Raw genomic sequence first — 24,431 nt, forward strand, 5'->3', positions numbered from 1 at the left:
GACCTCAGCAGTGCTGAGTACAGGAGGATGATCGCTGCCTCAGGCCACACTGTTCCTGATCCAGGCCAGGATGCTGGTGACCTTCCTGGCCACCTGGGCACACACTGGCTCGTCTTCATCTGGCTGTCAACCAGCACTCATCCGTGGAGGAGGTGTTTTAAAGAAGCAGAGATGTGGTGCTGAGGGATATGGTTTAGTCCCAGCCTTGGTAATGGTTGGACTGAATGATCTGAGAGGTCTTTTCTAGCCTAAACAATTCTACCATGCCCTGTGTGCCAGCTCTGGCACTCCCAGTGCCTCTCCACCACCACAGCAGCTTTTCTTTAGGAGGGATTCTGGGCTGCATTTCCTCTGTTCCAGTAGGTTTTGTCCAACCTTGTCCTTTGCTCTGTGGTGGTTTGGCTTTGTAGAACTGATAAGGTGATGCATAATGGATCACTCACAGCTGTTCCTTCTGATTGTGTGAGGTAAAGGTGGTGACGAGTCCCTGGTGCACAGGGAAGGATCCTTTCCTCAGAGGAAGCTCTCCATAGGCTGAGGGCTGACAGCTTTCAGTGATTAGATGCCAGGCTGACCCTTTTTCCTCTCAGTGATGGATTGAGCATGCTGATGAGAACTCAGGAGGTACCTACAGGAATTGGGCTGTGTGCTGCTTGATCCCTGACATGGGCAGCAGCTGGGAATCTTTTACTGTCTTCCTGTAAAATGGATCCAGAGGTGCCCTTGCCAGCTTTCCTTCTTCACTTCCAGCTGGCTGGTAGGCTCTGCTGCTCACCACAGCCCTGCCTGGCAGCGCCACACTCGGCACTCGCAGCGCACCTTTCCCTGGCCCCACATCAGTGAGATCTCTGCCATCCTCAGCCTCTCCTCGGGGCAAGTTTGCCTTCTTGCTGGAATCTGGCCCTCCATCGGTGTGTCACCATGGAGATGGGGCTGCAGGAGCTGCAGGGATGAAGGATGTGGGAATGGGCTGTGCTGGGTTAAGGAAAATGATTTCTCAGAGTAAATAATTTGTCAAAGAACCCTTGGCAGCCCTTCAGATGCTATTAAGGAAGAGACAGGTCTTGGATCTCTCCAAGCCTGAGCTGTAAGGCTCATGTAATATTCACTTGCCTTTTAACATGCTGCTTTGCTTTGCTCAGTGTTAGGCCTTGCTGCCACGACCGGCGCTGAGTCTCTAACCTGCTTGTGCTTACCCCGAGAAACCAAAGCTCCCTCTGCATTTCTCTCCCCTGTAAATGTTAGCTTTGTATCATAGAAACAGAGAACTGGTTTGGTTGAAACAGACCTCTGAGATCATCCAGTCCAACTCTCAACTCGACTGCACCGTGGCCATTAAACTGTGGCCCCAAGTGCCATGTCCACATGTTTCTTGAACGCCTCCAGGGATGAGGACTCCACCACCTCCCTGGGCAGCCTGTGCCAATCCCCCACCACTCTTGCAGCAAAGAATTGTTCCTAATCTCCAATCTAAACCTCCCCTGGCAAAATTTCAGGCCCTTTCTTCTTGTTCTGTCACCTGATACTAGGGGGAAGAGACCAACCCCTACCTCACTCGCTCCAGCCTCCTTTTAGGTAGCTGTAACGAGCAATGAAGACTCCTCTCAGCCTCCTCTTTTCTCCACACTAAACACTCCCAGCTCCCTCAGCTGCTCCTCCTCAGCTCTGTTCTCCAGACCCTTCATTGCCCTTCTCTGGCCATGCTCAAGCATGCCTGACCCTGCCCCAGCAACACCTTGCTGCATCTCAGTCCCCTGAGCCTCTTGATGTTCACTGCTTCCAGCCAGCTGCAAGAATTTGCTTCCCTATGGCCAATGTGGCTCTGACTGCAACAGAACAAGGGGACACAGCTGCAAGTTGTGCCAGGGGAGGTCTAGGCTGGATGTCAGGAGGAAGTTCTTCCCAGAGAGAGTGATTGGCATTGGAATGGGCTGCCCAGGGAGGTGGTGGAGTCGCTGTGCCTGGAGGTGTTCAAGAAAAGCCTGGATGAGGCACTTGGTGCCATGGTCTGGTTGACTGGATAGGGCTGGGTGATAGGTTGGACTGGATGAGCTTGGAGGTCTCTTCCAACCTGCTTGATTCTATGATTCTATGGTCTAGTTGATTGGCTAGGGCTGGGTGATAGGTTGGGCTGGATGATCTTGGAGGTCTCTTCCAACCTGCTTGATTCTATGATTGGGTTCCCAAAGGATGTGCAGGTGCCTTGGGCTGTCCTCCATGCAGTGGAGCACCCCAGAACCTGCAGCCTCCTCATGTTTGAAGCCACTTCCCTTTCTGCCTGCCTGCCACTAGCACAGCTCTTAATCCAGTTTGTGGTCGGTGGAGAGCTGCCTCCACCCAGCCTGGAACAAGCCCTGCGGCACCTCTCTGCCTCATTGCCTCGACATCTCATTTCAGCTTTCATCTGTAAACATCTCTTTGCCCTTGCTAAACACTGTGTCTTTTAATTTCTCCCTGCAAGAGTGTTATTTCATTTGTGACTGGTTTGGGGGGCCGTGGTTTGAGGGATGGGCTCTGAAGCTGTATTTCACTCACTGTAATGATCCTCTAATGCGGGCGTATTTCAAAGCCAGGCTCTCTGCTACTGTGGGGTTTAATTAAATCTTGTTTTTCAAGCAAGCATCAATAGACAGACACTAACAAATGGTGGACAATGTGCATGCAGAACAAAGGCACTCCATTTTCTTCTGCAAGATTGGGGAAGGGAAAATACATAACCCTTAGAATGTACTTGGCCTGCCCACGAGTGCAGCTTTAGTGCAGTTACTCACTTCAGGGGAAGGATTTTGGTTTTGTTGGGTTTGGTTTTTTTTTCTTCTTAATTAATTTGCTTGATCTCTTTCTGCCCACAAAATAAACTGTTACACTGTGGGAAGCTTCCAGCAGGAGTCTTGGGTGGTCTAAGTTGTGCTGTGTGCTCTGTGTTTAGTTTGTGTTGTTGCTTAATCACAGAATAGGTTTGGGTTGGAAGGGAGCTTAAAGATCATCCAGTTCCAACCTTCTGTCAGGGACAGGGATACCACCTACTAGCCCAGGTTGCTCAAAGCCTCATCCAGCCTGGCCTTGAACACCTCCAGGAGGAGGCATCCACAGACTCCCAGGGCAACCTGTGCCAGAATCTTCCCACCCTCACTGGAAAGAATTTCCTCCTCATCTCCACTCTCCATCTTCCCTCTCCCAGCTCAGAGCCATTGTCCCTCGTCCTGCCACTCCCAGCCCTTGTCAAAAGTTCCGCCCCACCTCTCCTGTAGTCTGCTTCAGGTACTGAAAGGTTGCTCTGAGGTCTCCCTGAAGCCTTCTCTAGGCTGAACAGCTCCAACTCTCTCGGCCTGCCCACACAGGGGAGGCTCTCCACACCTCTAATCACCTTTGTGGCCTCCTCTGGACCTGCTCCAACAGTATTATGTCCCTCTTGTGCTGGAGGCACCAGAACTGGGTGCAGTGCTGCAGGTGAGGTCTCATGAGAGAAAGGTAGATGAGCAGAATCTCCTCCCTCATCCTGCTGATGTTGTGGCTGGTACAGATTTGTCTTCAGCAGGGTCACAGAATCATAGAATGGTTTGAGCTGAAGGAGACCTTAAAGGCCACCAATTCCAACCTACACTTGTTTGCTGGATGTGGAATGTGTCAGCCACTTGGGAGGTGAAAATGATGTTGTTGTGCCCAACTCAGGAATAAGCAAGTGGCTCTTGAGTGCCTTTCATTCCTTTTCTCCCAGCGAGAGTGGAGTAATCAAGTACAAAATGCATGCAGGGGAGCTTGGAACTCTGCTCAACGTCAGCAGGAGGGAGCTGGAAGTCATAATGGCACTTGGACAAGTTTTCGAGGGGTACAGAAAGTCATTTGTGGTGATGTAATGGGCTCCTTTGTTTGCCTCGCCCGAGCAGAGTGAAGATCGTTGGGGTCTGACTGGCTCCTGGTGGCTGACTTGGGGATTGTTGTCTCTTGGTGGTTGGGAAATTGTCCATTGTTTAGGAACAACAGGAATTTACTGAGGGAATCAGTGGGGGTGCCCTGGTCCTGCAGCACTACAGCTCTTTGATTTCTCTCTGAAATCTCTCCAAGTCAGAAGCTGAAAAAGGTCAGGTTTGCAGAGGAGGATCTCAGCATCCTCTGTTCAAAGCCATGTCCTGGTTTGATGCCTGAAGCTGTGCCTACTTAGCCTGCCCACGTGTGGATCCTGGCCAGGGCAGGTGGTGGCAAGAGAGGGCTGTGTCTGCTGGCTGTGCTCACTGCTGGATGACCCAAAGTGGGTCAGAGAACCCCAGAATTCCAGCATGGTAAGGTTGGAAGGGACATCTAGAGGTCATCCAGTCCAACCCCACTGCAAAAGCAGGACCCCCACAGCAGCTTAACCAGGATTGCAATGGCCAGAAGGGGGTTGGAAACTCTCCACAGGAGACTCCACAGCTGCTCCAGGCAGCTGCTCCAGGCCTCCAGCAGCCTCACACCACAAAAGTTTCTCATCATGTTCAGATGTAACCTCCTGGTTTCCAAACCTCAAACCAGCTGAGGTCTGTGCTGGTACTACCAGTACCAAGGAGAATGGCCTGTGCCCTCCTTCCCTTGCTCTTTGCTTTAGGCTGCCAGGTTGTCCCCTTTCTCCCTTCTTTTTGTTGATCTGTGGTGTCACTCCAGGCTCTGCTGCTGCCTTTTGGTGAACACCACCACTTTTTGGTGACTTCAGTGACTTTAGAGCTGCAGAGTTGATGAGAGGCCTGGAGCATCTCTGTGAGGAGGAAAGGCTGAGAGCCCTGGGGGGGTGGTGAGCCTGGAGAAGAGCAGCCCCAGAAGGGATCTGATCAATACTTGGCAAGAGGATGGGGCCAAGTGGACAGGATAAGGAGCAGCAGGCACAAAATGGAAGCCAGGAGGTTCCATCTGAATGGGAGGAAAAACTTCTTTGCTGTGAAGGTGGTGGAGCCCTGGAGCAGGCTGCCCAGAGTGGAGTGGAGTCTCCTTCTCTGAAAAGCTTCCAACCCCTCCTGGCCATTGTGATGCTGGGGAAGCTGCTGTGGGTGCCCTGCTTTAGCCAGAGGCATTGGACTGGATGATCTCCAGAACTCCCTTCCAGCCTCTGCCACTCTGCTGTTGTCTGATTCCGTGACTTGAGGCAATGTCTCCTGCTTCTCCTGTCCTTCCAGTGCATCTCCTGCCTTTCTCCTTTGGTTTTGTGTTAAGACAACCTCTTCTCTGAGCTGGTCAAGTTTTCCAGCCACCAATCTCAAGCCTCTTGCAGACAAACTTTTCTGAGGCCTTTATCCATTTTCTGTGGAATCAGAGGATTTCCTGGCTGTGGTAGGGCTCAGGTGGCTGACCCTAGATGCAGCACCCTGGCATCTGGAACATCTGGTGCAGGTGGCTGAGAAATTTTCCCACTGTACAGAGCAGGAAGTGCTTGAGCCTGGTATTTACAGGAGCAGGTAAGTGCTGTGGACAGAGGCACTGAGTGCAGCCTCAGCAAGTTTGCTGCCCACACCAAGCTGTGTGGTGCAGCAGCCAGGCTGGAGGGCAGGGATCCATCCAGAGGGAGCTGGGCAGGCTGCAGAGGTGGGCACAAGCCAAGCTCAGGAGGTTCAGCAAGAACAAGTGCAAGGTCCTGCAGCTGGGTCAAGGCAATGCCAAGCACCAATCCAGGCTGGGCAGTGAGTGGCTGGAGAGCAGCCCTGAGGAGAGGGACTTGGGGTTGCTGCCGGAGGAGAAGCTCAGCAGGAGCCAGCAGTGTGCACTTGCAGCCCAGAGAGCCAAGCAGAGCTTGGGCTGCAGCAGCAGCAGTGTGGCCAGCAGGGCCAGGGAGGGGATTCTCCCCCTCTGCTGTGCTCTGCTGAGACCCCACCTGGAGTACTGCATCCAGCTCTGGAGCCCCTGGGACAAGAGGGCTGTGGAGATGCTGGAGAGTGTCCAGAGCAGGGCCAGGAGGATGCTGGGAGGCTGCAGCAGCTCTGCTGTGAGCACAGACTGAAAGAGTTGGGGCTGTTGAGTCTGGAGCAGAGGAGGCTCCCAGGTGACCTTCTTGTGGCCTTCCAGGAGCTCCAAAAAAGCTGGGGAGGGACTTTTGAGGCTGTGAGGGAGTGGCAGGAGTTGGGGGAATGGAGCAAAGGTGGAGGTGGGGAGAGTGAGGCTGGAGGTGAGGAGGAAGTTGTTGAGCATGAGAGTGGTGAGAGGCTGGACTGGGTTGCCCAGGGAGGGGGTTGAGGCCCCATGGCTGGAGGTTGCCCAGAGGAGTTGTAGAGGCTCCAAGCCTGGAAGTGTTCAAAGGTAGGTTGGATGGGGCTTTGAGCAAGCTGGTCTAGTAGGAGGTGTCCTTGCTTTTGACAGGGGGTTCAGAACTGGGTGATCTTTAAGGTCCCTTCCAAGCCAGCCCATTCCATGGTCTGTTGCTGGCTGCGTCGTGCACCAGCGCTGCCCGGGAGCAGCTTGCGTCGTGCTGATGTGCTCTGAAACGAGGAGTGTGCTGATCTTCAGGAGCACTTGGGGCTGCCAGGGGCCAGCTAGGCTCCTTGGATTCCTCCTTTGGAGTTTGGCAGCCGTCTGCTGCGGGGAGCACAGTGGGCTCTTAAGAGCTGATTTGATCTGACACATGACAAATTGTTTCTGCTGGCGGGTACTGGAGGCGCAGTCTGTTGGCTGGCAGACAGGGCTGGCGGGCACCAGGGAAGTTAGGGAAGGGAAACCTGCCCTCCTCCTCCTCCTCTTAGAAGGGAGGTTTAGCCCACCTCCCATCTAGCCTCCTTTTTGCCAGTTGTTAAGCTGTGCTGTTTGCTTAGGTGGTTGTGTGCTGGGTGTTGCTGCTGGTTCACAGGTTGTCAGGGCTTGGAAGGGAGCCAAAGAGATCATCGAGTCATAGAATCAGGCAGGGTTGGAAGGGAACACAAGGATCAGCCAGTTCCAACCCCCCTGCCATGGGCAGAGACACCTTACCCTAGATCAGGTTGGCCAGAGCTTCATCCATCCCCACTCCTATTCCAGGCATGGGGCCTCGAACACCTCCCTAGGCAACCCATTCCAGCCTCTCACCACTCTCCTGCTCAACAACTTCCTCCTCACCTCCAGCCTCACTCTCCCCACCTCCACCTTTGCTCCATTCCCCCAACTCCTACCACTCCCTGACAGCCTTAAAAGTCCCTCCCCAGGTTTTTTGGAGTCCCCCTTCAGCTCCTGGAAGGCCACAAGAAGGTCACCTGGGAGCCTCCTCTGCTCCAGCCTGCACAGCCCCAACTCTTTCAGGCTGTGCTCACAGCAGAGCTGCTGCAGCCTCTCAGCATCCTCCTGGCCCTGCTCTGGACACTCTCCAGCATCTCCACATCCCTCTTGTCCCAGGGGCTCCAGAACTGGCTGCAGTGCTCCAGGTGGGGTCTCAGCAGAGCAGAGCAGAGCAGAGGGGGAGAATCCCCTCCCTGGCCCTGCTGGCCACACTTCTGCTGCTGCAGCCCAGGCTCTGCTTGGCTCTCTGTGCTGCAAGTGCACACTGCTGGCTCCTGCTGAGCTTCTCCTCCAGCAGCACCCCCAAGTCCCTCTCCTCAGGGCTGCTCTGCAGCCACTCACTGCCCAGCCTGGATTGGTGCTTGGCATTGCCTCGACACAGGCAACCCTCATTGTGAGGCCAGCCCTCATTGTGTGTCTCGTTGCCCCTTGGTGTGTGGGACAGAAAAGATCCTGTCCTCTGCAACCAAGCCCAGCTGCCATTAAAGACACTTTGTTAATTTGCCTTTTTTTAGGGCACCCTTTTAACTGTGTAATGAGGAGCTGAATATTCCACAGCAGCAGCAGCAATAGATGTCCCCTGTGAGATACTGTAAATACATTTTAGCTGTTCTATTACCTGCAGTTTTGAGAATAGGTCCCCATAGCATTTAAATCTTGTGTTCCAGACTTGTCCCAGGGTGAGGAATCACCCTTATTTGCAGCTTTGGGAATAATTACCATGTTCATTCATTTCTTCTCTTCCCTGCTCTCCATCTATTACTGCTTCTAAGAAAAAGCCCTCTTGATAGGCTGGGTGCAAAGTGGGTTGAGAGCAGCCCTGAAGAAATTTTTGCCTTGGAGGTGTTGATTGATGAGAAGCTCCTCCTGAGCTGGCAGTGCCCCCATGCAGCCCAGAAGGCAGCTGTGTGCTGGGCTGCAGGCAGAGGAGTGTGGGCAGCAGGGCAAGAGAGGGGATTCTGCCCCTCGACTCTGCTCTGCTGAGTCCCTACCTGGAATACTGCATCCACTTCTGGTGTCCCCAGCATAATAAAGACACCAGAGAAAGTCTGGAGGAGGGCCACAAAAATGATCCAAGGGCTGGAGCAGCTCTGCTGTGAGGACAGGCTGGGGGAGCTGGGCTTGGAGAGGTGAAGACACTGGGGAGAACCTTAGAGCTGCTTTCCAGTACCTGCAGGAAGGCTGCAGAGAGACTTTTCATGAGGGTGTCTAGAGGCAGGACAAGGGAGAATGGTTTGAAGCTGAGAAAGGGAGGGTTTAGACTTGATCTTAGGAAAAAATTCTTCAGTCTGAGGGTGGTAATACTCTGGGATGGGTTACTCAAAGGGGGCTGTGGATGCCTCTTCCCTGGAGGTGTTCAAGACCAGGCTGGATGGGGTCTTGAGCATCCAAGTCCAGTTGAGAGGTATCCCTGCCCACAGCAGGAAGGTTGGAGTAGATAATCTCTGAGGTTTCTTCCAGCTTAAGCCATTCTATGACTCTGTAGAGTGACAGAATCAAGGCATTATCATGAGGCATTGGAAAATGTTGCCCAGGGAGTAACCTTATAGTCAGGGATTGGCACAGGCTGCCCAGGGAGGTGCTGTAGTCCCCATCCCTGGAGGTGTTCATTGAAGATGTGCCCGTGGCACTCTGAGACATGGTTTATTGGTGGTGTTGGCCTGATGGTTGGACTGGATGCTCTTAAAGGTCTTTTGCAGCCCAAGCAATCCTCTGATTCTGCATATCTGTGCTGAAAGAGGAGTCACTCCTTGACTGGAAGGAGAGTTGTGTGCTGTGGTGGGTGCCAGCGGTGCTGGGCAGCACTCAGCAGGCAGAGCCCTGCTGGGTGCTTGGGTTGGCTCTCAGTGCTGCCTGTCCCATGGAGGCACCGTGGGCAGCACAGCTGTGGGCAGCACAGCTGTGGGCAGCTGTGGCACACCTGCAGCACTGTGCTGAGGCAGGAGGCTGAAGGTCAGGGCTGTGCAGCCACTCGAGCTGCTGTGCCTCCTGAAGTGCTTTGCCCGCAGTGCCAGGCTGCTGTTACGAAACAGGAATTAGGGAGGACAATGAGGAGCCAGGCACTGGGCCCTCTTTTGCCCAGCAGCTAAAAGCTGGTGCAGGGACTTTTGTGGCAGCCTCGCTTGCTTTGGTCCTTCCTCCCCCCCAGCTCTTTCTTTAAGCACAGACTGAAAGAGCTGCAGACTGGAGGCCACTGCAATTATGCTTCCTTCCTGAGCAGCAGAACAAATATGCCATTGAATGCCTGAATGGCAGGGGGCTTGCTCCCAAAATACACACAGCCTGACCCTGCTGCTGCAAACCCTTCCACCCCTGCCCAGGGCTGGGTGCTCTGAGGCTTCTCGCTCCCTGGGTTGGGGTCAGAGCCAAAACTCGTCTCACTCTGTGACATCTGTGCTTGCTGGAGGCTGTCACTGAAGCAGCCTTGCCTTGCCTGGCAGCTCTCTTCAGATGGCAGCTGATGGAGAAGCTCTGTGGAAGAGTGTCTGTCACATGGTAGGGTCTGCTTGCAGGAGGGGACAGATGAAGTTTGGGTCTTCGTGGGACAAGTCCCCTCCATGCAACTGTGTCTTGGCAGTGCTGTGACAGACTTGACATCTCCCACCAGGGTGTGGAGGAAGGTGCTTGGGATGTTCTGCTCTCTGAGCAGAGAGAATGGTTGGCTCTTGGAGCAGGCAGGGGGGTTTTGAGAAGCTGATGAAGGGTTTGGAGTCCAAGTCTGGCGAGGAGCAGCTGAGGGAACTGGAGCTGTTTAGTCTGGAGAGAAGGAGGCTGAGGGGAGACCTTCTGGCTTTCAGAAGGTCTCCCCTCAAAGGAGCTTGGAGCCAGGTTGCTCTCTTCTCCCTGATGACAGATGATGGGACAAGAGAGAATGGCCTCCGGTTGTGCCAGGGGAGGTTTAGGTTTGGTATTAGCTAAAAGCTCTTCCCTCAAAGGTTTGTCAAGCCCTGGACCAGACCGCTCAGGGCAGTGGTGGAGTCATAACCCCTGGAGGGATTTAAAGGCATGTAGATGTGGTGCTGAGGGATGTGCTTTAGTGGTGACCTGGCAGTGCTGGGACTTGGTGATCTCAAAAGTCATTTCCATCCTAAACAGTTCTATGATGCTGTGATTCTACTGCTCCTGATGGAACCCCCCCACCTCTGAAGTGCAGTGTGCCTGGTTATGGAGCTCAGCAGGGACCTGTGGACTGGGAGCAGTCTTCCTGCTTGGAAGGTTTAATGCTCCCGAGTCTCTCTTTGTGACCCTTCCTTGTGCACACCTCTAAGGCCCAGATTTGCAGTTCAGACTTCTGTAGCAAAGAGGTTGCTTGAGCTACACAACTCTTGTAGCCCTTGAGCACGGTGACCACTGTGAGTGGCATCATAAATGCACAGAACGGCTTAGGCAGGAAGGGACCTCAGAGATCCTCTACTCCACCCTCCCTGCTGTCCACAGGGACACCTCTCAACTAGACTTGGCTGCTCTAGGCAGGTAGAAGACATCCAGAACCTCCCTGAACAGCCTATTCCAGAGTCTCCCCACCCTCATACTGCAGAGCTTCTTCCTCAGCTCCAGTCTGACCCTGCTCTCCCTCAGCTTCAAACCATTCCCCTTGTCCTGACTCTAAACACCCTTGTGAAGTGTCCCTCTGCAGCCCTGCTGTAGGATCCCTTGCTGGCATTCAGGGAATTGCTGTTGCCCAGGCTCTGCTGGGACTCATGAACTGTGCAGAGGCAAATTCCCTGATGTGTCACCGTGTTGTGAGGACTGAAGTTGAGGAGCTCTTTGAATCATAGAATCAACCAGGTTGGAAGAGACCTCCAAGATCATCCAGTCCAACCTAGCACCCAGCCCTAGCCAGACCATGGCACTAAGTGCCCCATCCAGGCTTTTCTTGAACACCTCCAGGGATGGTGCCTCCACCACCTCCCTGGGCAGCCCATTCCAATGCCAATCACTCTCTCTGTGAAGAACTTCTTCCTAAAATCCAGCCTATACCTACCCTGGCACAACTTGAGACTCTGTCCCCTTGTTCTATTGCTGGTTGCCTGGCAGCAGAGCCCAACCCCACCTGGCTACAGCCTCCCTTCAGGTAGTTGTAGACAGTAATAAGATCACCCCTGAGCCTCCTCTGCTGCAGGCTGCACACCCCCAGCTCCCTCAACCTCTCCTCATAGGGTTTGTGCTCCAGGCCCCTCACCAGCTTTGTTGCCCTTCTCTGGACATGTTCCAGCACCTCAACATCCTTCTTGAATTGAGGGGCCCAGAACTGGACACAGTACTCAAGGTGTGGCCTGACCAGTGCTGAGTACAGGGGAAGAATAACCTCCCTTGTCCTGCTGGCCACACTGTTCCTGATGCAGGCCAGGATGCCATTGGCTCTCTTGGCCACCTGGGCACACTGCTGGCTCATCTTCAGCTTACTATCTATCAGTACCCCCAGGTCCTTTTCCTCCTGGCTTCTCTCAGCCACTCAGTCCCCAGCCTGTAGTGCTGCTTGGGGTTGTTGTGGCCAAAGTGCAGAACCCTGCACTTGGCCTTGTTCAATCTCATCCCCTTGGCCTCTGCCCACCCATCCAGCCTGGCCAGGTCCCTCTGCAGGGCTCTCCTACCTTCCAACAGATCCACACCTGCTCCGAGCTTGTGTCATCTGCAAACTTACTGATGCTGGACTCAATCCCCTCATCCAGATCATCAATGAAGCAGCAGTGCAGCCTGTTCTGCCATGAGAAGGTGCTGAGGGAGTGTCATGGTGCCTTTCCTTCCCCCCAGGAGAAGGCTGCTCTGCACTCATCACAGGCAGGGGCTCTGCTGCTGCTCTTTGAAGAGACCAAACGAGCTGCAGATGGACACTCTGCAAATCAAAGTCTGCCCCTCACAAGCTGAGATGCTGAGGAACTCAGCTGTGGAGTCTCCTTCCCTGGAGACTTTCAAGGCCTGTTTGGATGTGTTCCTCTGTGATCTGTGCTGGATTGTGTGGCCCTGCTCTGGCAGGGGGATTGGACTCAATGATCTCCTTGGGTCACTTCCAACCCTTAATATCCTGTGAACCTTTGTGTCTGGACAGCAAAGGGAAAGACAGAACCAGGAGGCAGTTGGGGGATCAAAGCTCTGCTTAGCAAGGACAGGATGACAGCAGAAAGGTCACAGCCTGTGTGGGTGATTTGGGCCATCTAATAATGGCAGGTAGCCCTCCAGAGAGCTCTGGGAAGCCTCCTTCTCTGCTGGAGAACTCAGGCCTGTGTCTGCCCCCAAGAAGATGGATGTGTAGTGTCCTGTGCCTGGCCAGAGCAGTTCTGCAGTGCCTGAGGGACTCTTTAATTAAGGGGATGCTTCATTGTCACAGTTCCCACTATTTTCCCCCCCCGTTGCTACAAGTAACATCTGAAATAGCTCTCCCTACTGACAAGAGCTGAGAAGAAATGTCTTTTTTCAGCTCTGCACTCCTTGCATTTGGTGGTTCTTTGCTTCAAACAGTGCCCAAGGACCAACAAAGCCTGGAGCACCTTGATTCTAGGTGCAGCATGAGCTTGTGTCGGTCTTTAACAAGCAGAAAGGCAAAAACCCATTCCTCAAGGTGGAGGTGGCAGGTGGTGAGGAGCAGGAGAGGGAGGGAATTGTGTTCTCCTTCAGCTTCCCGTGGCTGTGCATTTGCTGCTGTGTTTGCAGCCTGTGGAGCTCTTTGCTGTTGTCCTTTTGCTTAGGAGGGATGCTGCCTGCTGCTGCTTGGTGGTTCTGCTTTGGCTTTGGGCCAGGGAGGTCTCTTATCCGGATGGAGTGGGACTTGCTCTTAATCCTGGTGGGAAGTGCCTGGGTGGAAGAGTGGAAATCATCACAAGAGAAATCATCATTTCTAGTTGATCACATTGGTTGTCTCTCAGTTCTCTCTTTTGTGCTCATTACTGTCCTGGGGCTTTTTTTAATTGCTTATGAAAGGCATCCTCTGAGACCACTTTGCAAGGTCTAATGCAGTGAATGAAATACTCACACTTGGATAGTGCCTTGCATCCCAGCAAGATAGAGCTGAGGATCTTAGTGGAAGGAGCCCCCTGTTTATAACTGTGGTGTTAGTCTTCAGAGTGGAGCCCCTGAGCCCTGGAGTGGGCAATAACTTGTGGGGATTTGGGACAAAGCCACAAGTGATCCCAAGGGAACCTGCTTAGCAGTAGATTATGTTCATCCCCAGGGAGCTCCTGAATGGCAGTATGGTGGGGGTTGGAAGGGACCTCTGGAGATCATCCAGTCCAATGCCCCTGCTAAATTAGGGCACCCACCTAAGCTTGCTCAGCATCACAATGGCCAGGGGGGTGTGAAAGCTCTCCTGAGAAGAAGACTTCACAACCTCTCTGGGCAGCCTGCTCCAGGACTCCAGCACCCTCATGGGGAGCAAATTTCTCCTGTTCAGATGGAAGCTCCTGGCTTGTAGTTTGTGTCCACTGCTCCTTGCTCTGTCCCTGGGCACCACTGACAAGACACTGTCCCCTCTTTGCCCCTCACCATTTATCTCTTGCTGAGCATTGCACAGATCCTCTCTGGGGCTGCTCTTCTGCAGGCTCTCAGCCCCAGGGCTCTCAGCCTTTGCTCCTCACAGAGGTCTCCAGGACCCTCAGCAGCTCTGCAGCCTGTGCTGGACTCTCTCTAGTAGTTTCCTTTCTCTCTTGAGTTGGGGAGCCCAAAACTGGACCTTACTTCTAATTTCTTAGGGCCTTACTCCTTATTTTCCTTCAGAGGAAGGTTTGACATTGGCTCATTAGGGCTTTATTCTGGCTCTTTGTGCCAGTGGCTTGTCTGGCAGATCTGAAGTGGCTTTAGACCACGAGGCAGATCCCAGTGGCCCTTCAGCTGTTCAGATGGCATCGTGTCACAAAACTAGAAGCATAAGAAAGCTCAGCTCACTGGCAAGGGAGATCCTGAGCCAGGCATCCCACCAGGCCCCCTATGCAGTGTGTCCCACGAGCTGCTGTGCCAGTTAGTCCTGGCCAGAGGACATGGTGGGTCAGCATGTGGCACCTGCTGTGACCCTTACCTGTGGGCTGTCCCCTCGAGTGAGAGCTGTCACTGCTGCCCGATGCTCTGTGGGGAGGTGAGGAAATGCCTTCTTCATCCTCTTCCCAGCTCAGTGTTTCTGGCAGACCATTGGGGCTGCTGGAGGAGCCCTTTGCTTGCCCACAGGGCTGCAGCTGCAGGTGGCCTTGGCACGGGGGAGGTGGTGAACCCAGGGGAAGCCTCCTGGCAGTGAGACTGCTGATGGGAACACACATGGGGGACAGGTGGCACAGGGTGGGTGCTCCTGTGGGAGTTTTGTGCCTTGTATATCAAGGGTGGCTTTTGGCATCACAAGCCTCACAATGAGGCTTTTGACTTCAGTGCTGTCTACAACAACCTGAAGGGAGGCTGTAGCCAGCTGGGGTTGGGCTCTTCTCCCAAGCAACCAGCAACAGAACAAGGGGACACAGCCTCAAGTTGTGCTGGGGGAGGTCTAGGCTGGATGCTAGGAGGAAGTTGTTGTCAGAGAGAGTGATTGGCATTGGAATGGGCTGCCCAGGGAGGTGATGGAGTGGCTGTGCCTGGAGATGCTGAAGCCAAGGCTGGCTGGGGCACTTAGTGCCATGGTCTGGTTGATTGGCCAGGGCTGGGTGCTAGGTTGGGCTGGATGAGCTTGGAGCTCTCTGCCAACCTGTTTAATTCTGTGATGCTGTGACAGTGCCATGCCTGCATTTTGCATGTTTTTTAACCTCATAATTGAGTCTCTTCATAGGGAAGCCAGCACCTGGCAGGGGAAAGAGGTTGTTATTCCATGTGAAAGCCACGAGTGAACAGCAGGAACTTGGAGAGAACAAAAAGCTGCTTCCAGAGAGGCTGGAAGTATGCCAGGTCAGGCTCTGGCTCTGTGTGGGCCTGACTGCAGCAGGGTGTCAGGGTGCCCTGGGTAGCACAATGTGTGCTTGGCTTCCTGCAGGATTCTCCAAGCTTGGGAACTCAGAGAGGGTGAAAAAAAGCCTTCAGAGCTCTGGCAGCCTGACTGGTTAGTCCAAGCCAAAGTGCCACCTTGCAAACAGAGGCTGAGAGAAATGCTAGATACATGTGGAGGGGAGAAGATATCACACAATCACCTGTGCTGGGTAAGGAGCAGGAGAAGGGAACAGGTACAGGCAGGAGGAGAGGAGCTTTCAGCTGGGGTTTGAGGATGAGGAGGGGGCAAGCTGCTCAGTGTGCTTGAAGTCAAGTAGTGGCAGCTTTTGGACAGATGTTTGTCTTGAAGGTCCATGCACATCTCTTCTCTCCAGACAAGTCCTAAATTGGTGTAAACCAGTGCCAGTGCACTGGTGCAGACCTGGATGTGCTGTGTAGAGTGAGGGTGGTGTGTGTGTGCTGAGCTCTCTGAGAGCAGCTGCCAGAAAGCCAGGTAGAAGCCTTTTTCATGAATGAGAAACGTTAGACTCAGTCCTCTGGGCTCTGGAGCATGCTCTGCTTCTGCACAGCACATCCTGAGTGGAGCACAAGACTGCCCTGTCCTGGTCCTGACACTCTCTGGTGCAGAGGGGCTGGGGTCTCTGTTGCTGAGCTGCCTTGGAGCGTGGCCCCATCTGCCATCGCCGCTGCTGAGAGGGTGGAGAGGCTGGTGACAGCCTCACTCAGACTTCAAACCACCGAGTACAAAGCTGTGCTGGTGCTCTCTGGAGAGCAGTGTTTGCTGTGAAGGCTGCTTTCTGAAGGAATTCATTCAATCAATCTAATTAATAGACTAAATGGTGTTTAATGCCGAGCTGTGTGAGGCTGCTTGTGCCAGGTCAGAGTTGCTGTAGAGGGAATGATGCCAGCTTTATCCATAAGCCACCCACACCAACTCATTTCTCTACCCTGTGCAGAGCCATGGCTGGTGCCTGGAGCTGCCCTTGCTGTGCCATCTCCTGTCGCTGGAGATGTCTGTGCTGTGCTCTTGCTTGCCTTGGCACCTGGCAGCACGTGTAGGAAAGACCAAAGTTAGTTGGTATCATAGCCCAGCTGCCTTTAGAGGGGTGATGTTAGCTGACAGCTGAGCAAGTAGCCTGCAGGGGTTGTTAATATTTATTGTTATTGTTTGTGAGTGGCAGTGATAAAAGTTGCATGGTGGCAGCCTGGATGCCAGGCTCTGTAAGCAGTGTGTCATAGAAGGGTAGATCCAGAGAGTGCTTTGGGTTGGGAGGGACCTTCTTAGAATCATGGAATCAAGCAGGTTGGAAGAGAGCTCCAAGCTCACCCTGTCCAACCTAGCACCCAGCCCTGGCCAGTCAACCAGACCATGGCACTAAGTGCCTCATCCAGGCTTTTCTTGAACACCTCCAGGGATGGTGACTCCACTACCTCCCTGGGCAGCCCATTCCAATGCCAATCACTCTCTCTGACAACAACTTCCTCCTCACAGCCAGCCTAGACCTGCCCTGGCACAACTTGAGGCTGTGTCCCCTTGTTCTGTTGCTGGCTGCCTGGCAGCAGAGCCCAACCCCACCTGGCTACAGCCTCCCTGCAGGCAGCTGCAGGCAGCAATCAGCTCTGCCCTGAGCCTCCTCTGCTGCAGGCTGCACCCCCCCAGCTCCCTCAGCCTCTCCTCACAGGGCTGTGCTCCAGGCCCCTCCCCAGCTTTGTCGCCCTCCTGTGGACACCTTTCAGTACTGCAACATCTCTCTTGACTGGAGGAGCCCAGAACTGGACACAGCACTCAAGGTGTGGCCTGAGCAGTGCTGACCCCAGGGGCAGAAGAACCTCCCTTGTCCTGCTGCCCACACTGCTCCTGAGCCAGCCCAGGATGCCATTGGCTCTCCTGCCCACCTGGGCACACTGCTGCCTCATCTTCAGCTACTACCTATCAGTACCCCCAGGTCCCTTTCCTCCTGGCTGCTCTCAGCCACTCTGTCCCCAGCCTGTAGTGCTGCTTGGGGTTGTGGCCAAAGTGTGGAACCCTGCACTTGGCCTTGTTCAATCTCATCCCATTGGCCTCTGCCCACCCATGCAGCCTGTCCAGGTCCCTCTGCAGGGCTCTCCTACCTTCCAACAGCTCCACACTGCTCCTAGCTTGGTGTCATCTGCAAACTTACTGCTGCTGGACTCAATTCAGTGCTCATCGAGTCCAATCCCTCTGCAGTCAGCAGGGACATCTACAACTAGAGCAGGTTCACAGCTCCAAACAACCTGACCTGGAATGGTTCCAAGGATGGGGCAGCTCCCACCTCTCTGGGCAACCTTGGAACAGCATCTCACCACCTTCAGTGTCAAACATTTCTTCCTTCTCTCCACTCTGAATCTCCTTCTTTTAGTCCAAACCATCACCTGTCACAACAGGCCCTGCTAAAACTTTGTCCCCAGCTTTCTGATCACCCTCTTTAAGCACTGCAAGGCCACCAGAAGGTCTTCCTGGAGCTTTCTCTTCTCCAGGCTGACCAAGCCCAACACTGAGGACAGACTGAAAGAGTTGGAGCTGTTCAGTTTGGAGCAGAGGAGGCTCCCAGGTGACCTTCTTGTGGCCTGCCAGGATCTGAAGGGTGCTTTCAAAAGTGCTGGGGAGGAACTTTTCAGGCTGTCAGGTGGTGCTAGGACTTGGGGGATGGAGCAAAGCTGGAGGTGGGGAGAGTCAGCCTGGCTGTGAGGAGGAAGTTCTTCACTGTGAGAGTGGTGAGAGGCTGGAATGGGTTGCTCAGGGAGGTGGTTGAGGCTCCATGGCTGGAGGTGTTTAAGGCCAGGCTGGCTGAGGCTGTGTGCAGCCTGCTCTAGGGTAGGGTGTCCCTGGGCATGGCAGGGGGGTTGGAACTGTCTGATCCTTGTGGTCCCTTCCAACCCTGCCTGATTCTATGATTCTCCCAGCCTGGCCTCAGCAGAGCCTTTCCAGCCTACCAGCACTGCTGTGGCCTCTGACCCTGCTCCAACAGGTCCCTGTCTGTGCTGTGCTGAGGATGCCAGAGCTGGCCCCAGCTCTGCAGGGGAGATCTGAGCAGAGCACACAGCAGAGAGGCAGAATCTCTTCCCTGTCCCTGCTGCCCACACTGCTGTGGATCAGCCCAAGACAGGCTGACTCTGGGCTGGCAGCACTTGGTGCCAGCTCATGTCCAGCTTTGCACTCCTAAGTCCTCTTCTCCAGCCCTTCATCCCCAGCCTGGATCAATACTGGAAATTGCTCTGACCCAGGGCCAGGACCTTGCACTTGGCCTTCTTGAAGCTCATGAGGTTCACATGGACTCACTTCTCCAGCTTGTCCAGGTCCCTCTGGATGGATTCCATCTCACAGATGTGCCAGCTGCACCACTCAGCTTGAGCTCAGGTGCAGCCTTGCTGAGGGTGCCTTATTCCCACTGTCTGTGCTATGTTTCTGCCGTGGGTATCTTTCTCCTCCCTCCCCATCCCAGCTGCCCTGTGTCAAAATATCTCCCTGTGCACTGGACCCAGTTGAGGTCAGAGCAGGAGCTGCTGCCTGGGGCAGGTTGTGCTGCTGCCTGGGGCAGGTTGTGCTGCTGCCTGGGGCAGGTTGTGCTGCTGCTGCCTGGGGCAGGTTGTGCTGCTGCCTGGGGCAGGTTGTGCTGCTGCCTGGGGCAGGTTGTGCTGCTGCTTGGGGCAGGTTGTGCTGGTGCCTGGGGCAGGTTGTGCTGCTGCCTGGGGCCGGTTGTGCTGCTGCCTGGGGCCGGTTGTGCTGCTGCCTGGGGCAGGTTGTGCTGCTGCCTGGAGCAGGTTGTGCTGCTGCCTGGAGCAGGTTGTGCTGCTGCCTGGGGCAAGTTGTGCTGCTGCCTGGGGCAGGTTGTGCTGCTGCCTGGGGCAGGCAGAGCTCAAGCCACGATTTCATCCCTGCAAGGCTCAAAATGTGGCCTCCTTGCTGCGTGGGCTCTCTGTAGGCAGCCAAACACGGGGAGGTGTTCCCACAACTTTTCCCTTGCGTGGGAGTGTTTTTAGCACAGCAGAGCCCTGGTAGGAGTAAACGAGGAGGAGCAAGCAAGAAGATTGCAATTTGGGTTGAAGCCACTGCAGAAGTGGTGTCAGTGGGCAGGGCTGGATTGCTGCTGCATCCCCTCACAGAGATCCTGGTGCTGTGTGGCTGTTTGCAAACAAGTGCTGCTCTCTCTCCTGTCTTTCAGAACCCTGTCCAGTTCTGGGCTCCTCAGTTCAAGAGAGATGTTGAGGTGCTGGAAGGTGCCCAGAGAAGGGCAGCAAGGCTGGGGAGGGGCCTGGAGCACAGCCCTGTGAGGAGAGGCTGAGGGAGCTGGGGGTGTGCAGCCTGCAGAAGAGGAGGCTCAGGGCAGAGCTGATTGCTGCCTGCAGCTGCCTGCAGGGAGGCTGTAGCCAGGTGGGGTTGGGCTCTGCTGCCAGGCAACCAGCGACAGAAGAAGGGGACACAGCCTCAAGTTGTGCCAGGGGAGGTCTAGGCTGGATGTTAGGAGAGAGTTGTTGTCAGAGAGAGTGATTGGCATTGGAATGGGCTGCCCAGGGAGGTGGTGGAGTGGCTGTGCCTGGAGATGTTGAAGCCAAGCCTGGATGAGACACTTAGTGCCATGGTCTGGTTGACTGACCAGGGCTGGGTGCTAGGTTGGGCTGGATGAGCTTGGAGGTCTTTTCCAATCTGCTTGATTCTCTGATTTCCCCCTCCTGTGTGAAGCTTCATGCCCAGGTGGGATCCTCCAGCAAGGGTTGGAGGCTCTTGGTGCAGGGAACTCCTGTATGGAGCTGAGCATACTGGCTGGAGGCATGAGTGTGCTTCCCAACAGCAGGACACCAGGAGGAGACAATACCTGGAATACTTTATCCAGTTTTGGTGTCTCCAGTTCAAGACAGACAGGGATCTACTGGAGAGAGTCCAGTGGAGAGCTACCAACATGAATGGGGAACTGGAACATCTCTCCTGTGAATAAAGACAGAGCCCTGGAGCTGTTTAGTCTGGAGAAGAAGAGGCTGAGAGGGGATCTGATGAGTGTCTGTAAATAGCTGAGGGGTGGGTATTAAGATGAAGGTGCCAGGCTGTTTTTGGTGGTGCCCACTGATAGGACAAGGAGCAAAGGGTACAGGTTAGAACACAGAGGGTTGCATCAGAAGATGAGGAGAAACTTGTTTGGTGTGAGGGTGCTGGAGCCCTGGAGCAGACTGCCCAGAGAGGTTATGGAATCTCCTTCTCTGGAGAGCTTTCAAGAGCTATCTGGATGTGTTCCTGTGTGACCTGCCCTGGGTGACCCTGCTTTAGCAGCAGAGTTGAACTGGATGATCTATGGAGGTCCCTTCCAACCCCCCTAACATTCTGTGACTCTAGGAGCAGAGCTGCCAAGAGCATCTTGAGTGTGGCAGAAGCAAGTGAGACCTTGAGTCTCCCTTGCAGGGATTATGAAATCATTTTTGGATGGAAAAGGACCTTTAAGATCACTGAGCCCAACCATTAACCCAGCACTGCAGGTGGTCATCAAACCATGTCCCTCAGTACCTCATCTGCACATCTTAAACACCTCCAGTGGTTGGACATCAAGAGATATTCTCAGGCTCGACAAGGCTCTGAGCAGCCTCATCTGGTGGAGGATGTCCCTGCTGATTGTAGGGCCTCGGGCAAAAACAGAGGTTAGGAACAAGTCCTGCACCATGAGGGTGCTGCAACACTGCAGCAGGTTACCCAGGGAGCTGGTTGAGGCTGGGAGGTATTCAAAGTCAGGCTCAGCAAGACTCTAAGCAACCTGCTCTAGTGGAGGATGTCCCTGCTGCCTGCAGGGGGCTGGGCTGGATGACCTTCAGAGGTCCATTTCAACCCAGACCATTCCAGTATTCTGTGATTCTAAGATGACCTTTGGAGGTCTATTTCAACCCAGACCACTCTCAGATTCTGTGACTCTGAGATGATCTTTGAAGGTGCCTTCTAACCCAGAGCACTCTCTGATTCTGTGATGACCTTTGGAGGTCCCTTCTAACCCAGAGCACTCTCTGATTCTGTGATGGCCTTTGGGGGTCCCTTCCAACCCAGAGCACTCTCTGATTCCGTGACTCTGAGGTGACCTTTGGAGGTCCCTTCCAACCCAGAGCACTCTCTGATTCTATGATGACCTTTGGAGGTCCCTTCTAACCCAGAGCACTCTCTGATTCTGTGATGACCTTTGGAGGTCCCTTCTAACCCAGACCACTCTCTGATTCTGTGATGACCTTTGGAGGTCCCTTCTAACCCAGAGCACTCTCTGATTCTATGATGACCTTTGGAGGTCCCTTCTAACCCAGAGCACTCTCTGATTCTATGATGACCTTTGGAGGTCCCTTCTAACCCAGAGCACTCTCTGATTCTGTGATGACCTTTGGAGGTCCCTTCTAACCCAGACCACTCTCTGATTCCGTGACTCTGAGGTGACCTTTGGAGGTCCCTTCCAACCCAGAGCACTCTCTGATTCTGTGATGACCTTTGGAGGTCCCTTCTAACCCAGACCACTCTCTGATTCTATGATGACCTTTGGAGGTCCCTTCCAACCCAGAGCACTCTCTGATTCTGTGATGGCCTTTGGGGGTCCCTTCCAACCCAGACCACTCTCTGATTCTGTGATGACCTTTGGGGGTCCCTTCCAACCCAGACCACTCTCTCATTCTCTGAATTCCTGTGCTGCTCCCTCAGTCCCTAGATGAACACAAGGATTAACTTGTTGCTTCCAGTTGACTGCAAGAGCAGAGCCTGGCAAGGGTGCTGAGGAGCTCTCTGGGCTGCCTGGGAGCCCTGTGGAGCAGCAGATCAGAATTCAGCTGAGGCTGCAGCTGCCTGTCTCGTTGTACAGGCAGCTTGGGCTCAGAGACAGGACATGAAAGAGCAGCAGAAGGCATTCATGAAACGTGTTCCTCTTGCTGCCTTGCTTTGAACTGTCACCTGCCACTACAGCAGCATGTTCACAGGGCTGTGTGGCTCACACTGATGCACAGCTGGTGACAGCAGTGAAATTGTCCCTGCTGATAGATAGCAGAAGGACACTGCCACTGGTTTGGTGGCCACCAATGCAGACCGAGGGGTTCTGGAGCTGTGGAGCAGAACCTCCTTGCACTGCTGGAGCCAAGAACATTGCCTGCTCTGATGGGAAGAATGCTGCCACAAGTGGAGGTTTCTTGGAGTGTGAAACCTTCTTTTGCTCCCTGCCACCTGAATTTCTTTGGCACAGAAAGGTTATTGGGGAAAAAAGCCAGCACGGGAGGGATTTGTGGTTCCTGCTGTAGCACTTCTGCTGCTGTGTGTGAGTGCTGCTGAATCCAAAATGACCATGGAATGATAGAACGTTTTGGGGTGGAAGGGACCTTCAAAGCTTATCTAGTCCAGCCCCCATGCAGTCTGCTTGCAGATGTCCCTGTTGAGTGGCTTGCTCACAGCCCCAGACAACCTGACCTGGAATGGTTCCAGGGATAGGACATCTCCTACCTCTCTGGGCAACCTGGAACAGGGTCTCACCACCCTCAGGGTGTCAAAGATTTGTCTTTCTTCCCCAGTCTGAATCTGCCCCTTCTAGTTCAAACCATCACCCCTTGTCCTGTCACAGCAGGCCCTGCTCAAAAGTCTGTCCCCAGCTTTCTGACCAGCCCTTGAATAGCTGCAAGGCCACCAGAAGGTCTCCCTGGAGCCTTCTCCAGGCTGAACACCCCCAACTCTCTTGACCTGGCCTCACAGCAGAGCCCTTCCAGCCCTGCCAGCATTGCTGTGACCTCCTTTGGCTCTGCTGCAACAGGTCCCTGTCTGTGCTGAAGACTCCAGAGCTGGCCCCAGCACTGCAGGGGAGTGCTGAACAGAGGGGCAGAATCCCCTCTCTGCCCACACTGCTGGGCATCAGCCCAGGACAGTCTGGCTCTGGGCTGGCAGTGCTTGGTGCCAGCTCACATCCAGCTTTGCACCCCCTAGCATCTCCAAGCCTCTCTCCCCAGGGCTGCTCTCCATCCCTTCATCCCCCAGCCTAGATTGGCATGGAGGATTGCCCCTTAGATCAAATGCCAAGGTTCCCTCCCTTCCTGCTTTGCAAGCTGGTTTTGCCTCTTCTCTGAAGCTTCCCTGGCCCCACACAGCCTTGGCTTTGGAATTCCTCTCACCCCCTCTGCCTGCGTCTGTCTTGTAGCAAGATGCCAGCCTGTGCAGGCTTCTCTCCAGGAGCTTCAAACCCCCATGTTTCACTTGTTAGCTCCTCCTGCCTACCTGGGACCTCAGCAAACTGCTAATTGTTGTGCAGATGTCATCTCAGCAAGGCAGGCATGAGGTTGTAGGCTTTCAAGAGGCTATGCTGTCGTTTGCTCCCAGCCTTCTCAGTACACGTGAGCTCTATTTTTGTGGGAGTGAAGGTTTTCTTCCAGCCCTGCTTTGTTCAGTTTCTTTTTCTTCTCTCCTCTCTTTATTTCCAGGCTTGCAGGTAGAGTTTTAAGGATGCATCTATTTTTCATTATCCTAGTTTTGCTGCTTGTTTTATAACTACAGAGGGGGGAAAAAAAAAAACCACCCACCCACACCAACCCAACCTCCCCCCTCCCCATATCCTGTGTGAAAAGCAGCAGTTTGTTGCTAGGTGAATTAAGGAAAGGGCTGTGTTAGTCTGAGACTGAGGTCCTTACTGTGGCCTTGGCCAGAATGGTGCTTGTCAGGTCCTGTACTTGATTACAACAACTGGAGGAATGTTCCAGGCTTGGGGCAGAGTGGCCAGAAGGTGCCCAGCAGGAAAGCACCTGGGAGCCATGGTCATCAGCCAGTGTGTGCCCAAGTGGCTGGGAAGGCCACCAGCATCCTGGCTTGGATCAGACCTCAGCAGGGGTCTGTGCATATGATAGAATGGTTTAGGCTGGAAGGGACCTCAGAGCTCAGCCAGTTCCAACCTCCTGCCATAGGCAGGGACACCTCACACTAGAACAGGTTGCTCAAGGCATCATCCAAGCTGGCTTTGAACACCTCCAGGGAGGTTGTGGAGCACAGAAGCACCCAATGTGATCAAAGATGCTTCTGTGATCAAAGGTGCTTCTGTGCTCCACAACCTCCCTGGGCAACCTGTGCCAGTGTCTCAGCACCCTCAACCTGTGCCAGTCTCTCACCACCCTCATTGCAAAGAACTCTTTCCTAACATCTACTTTGAATCTCCCCTCTGCCACTTTAAACCCATTGCCCCTTGTCCTGTCATTACAAGACCTTGTCAGTAGTCCCTGCCCAGATACTGGAGCACTCTGAGGTCTCCTCGAAGCCTTCTCCAGGCTGCAGAGCCCCAACTCTTGTAGCCTGTGCTCATAACAGAGCTGCTGCAGCCCTCTGAGCACCTGAGTGC

Source organism: Pogoniulus pusillus, chromosome 22 (assembly GCF_015220805.1).
Source record: "Pogoniulus pusillus isolate bPogPus1 chromosome 22, bPogPus1.pri, whole genome shotgun sequence".
Taxonomy (NCBI): Eukaryota; Metazoa; Chordata; class Aves; order Piciformes; family Lybiidae; genus Pogoniulus; species Pogoniulus pusillus.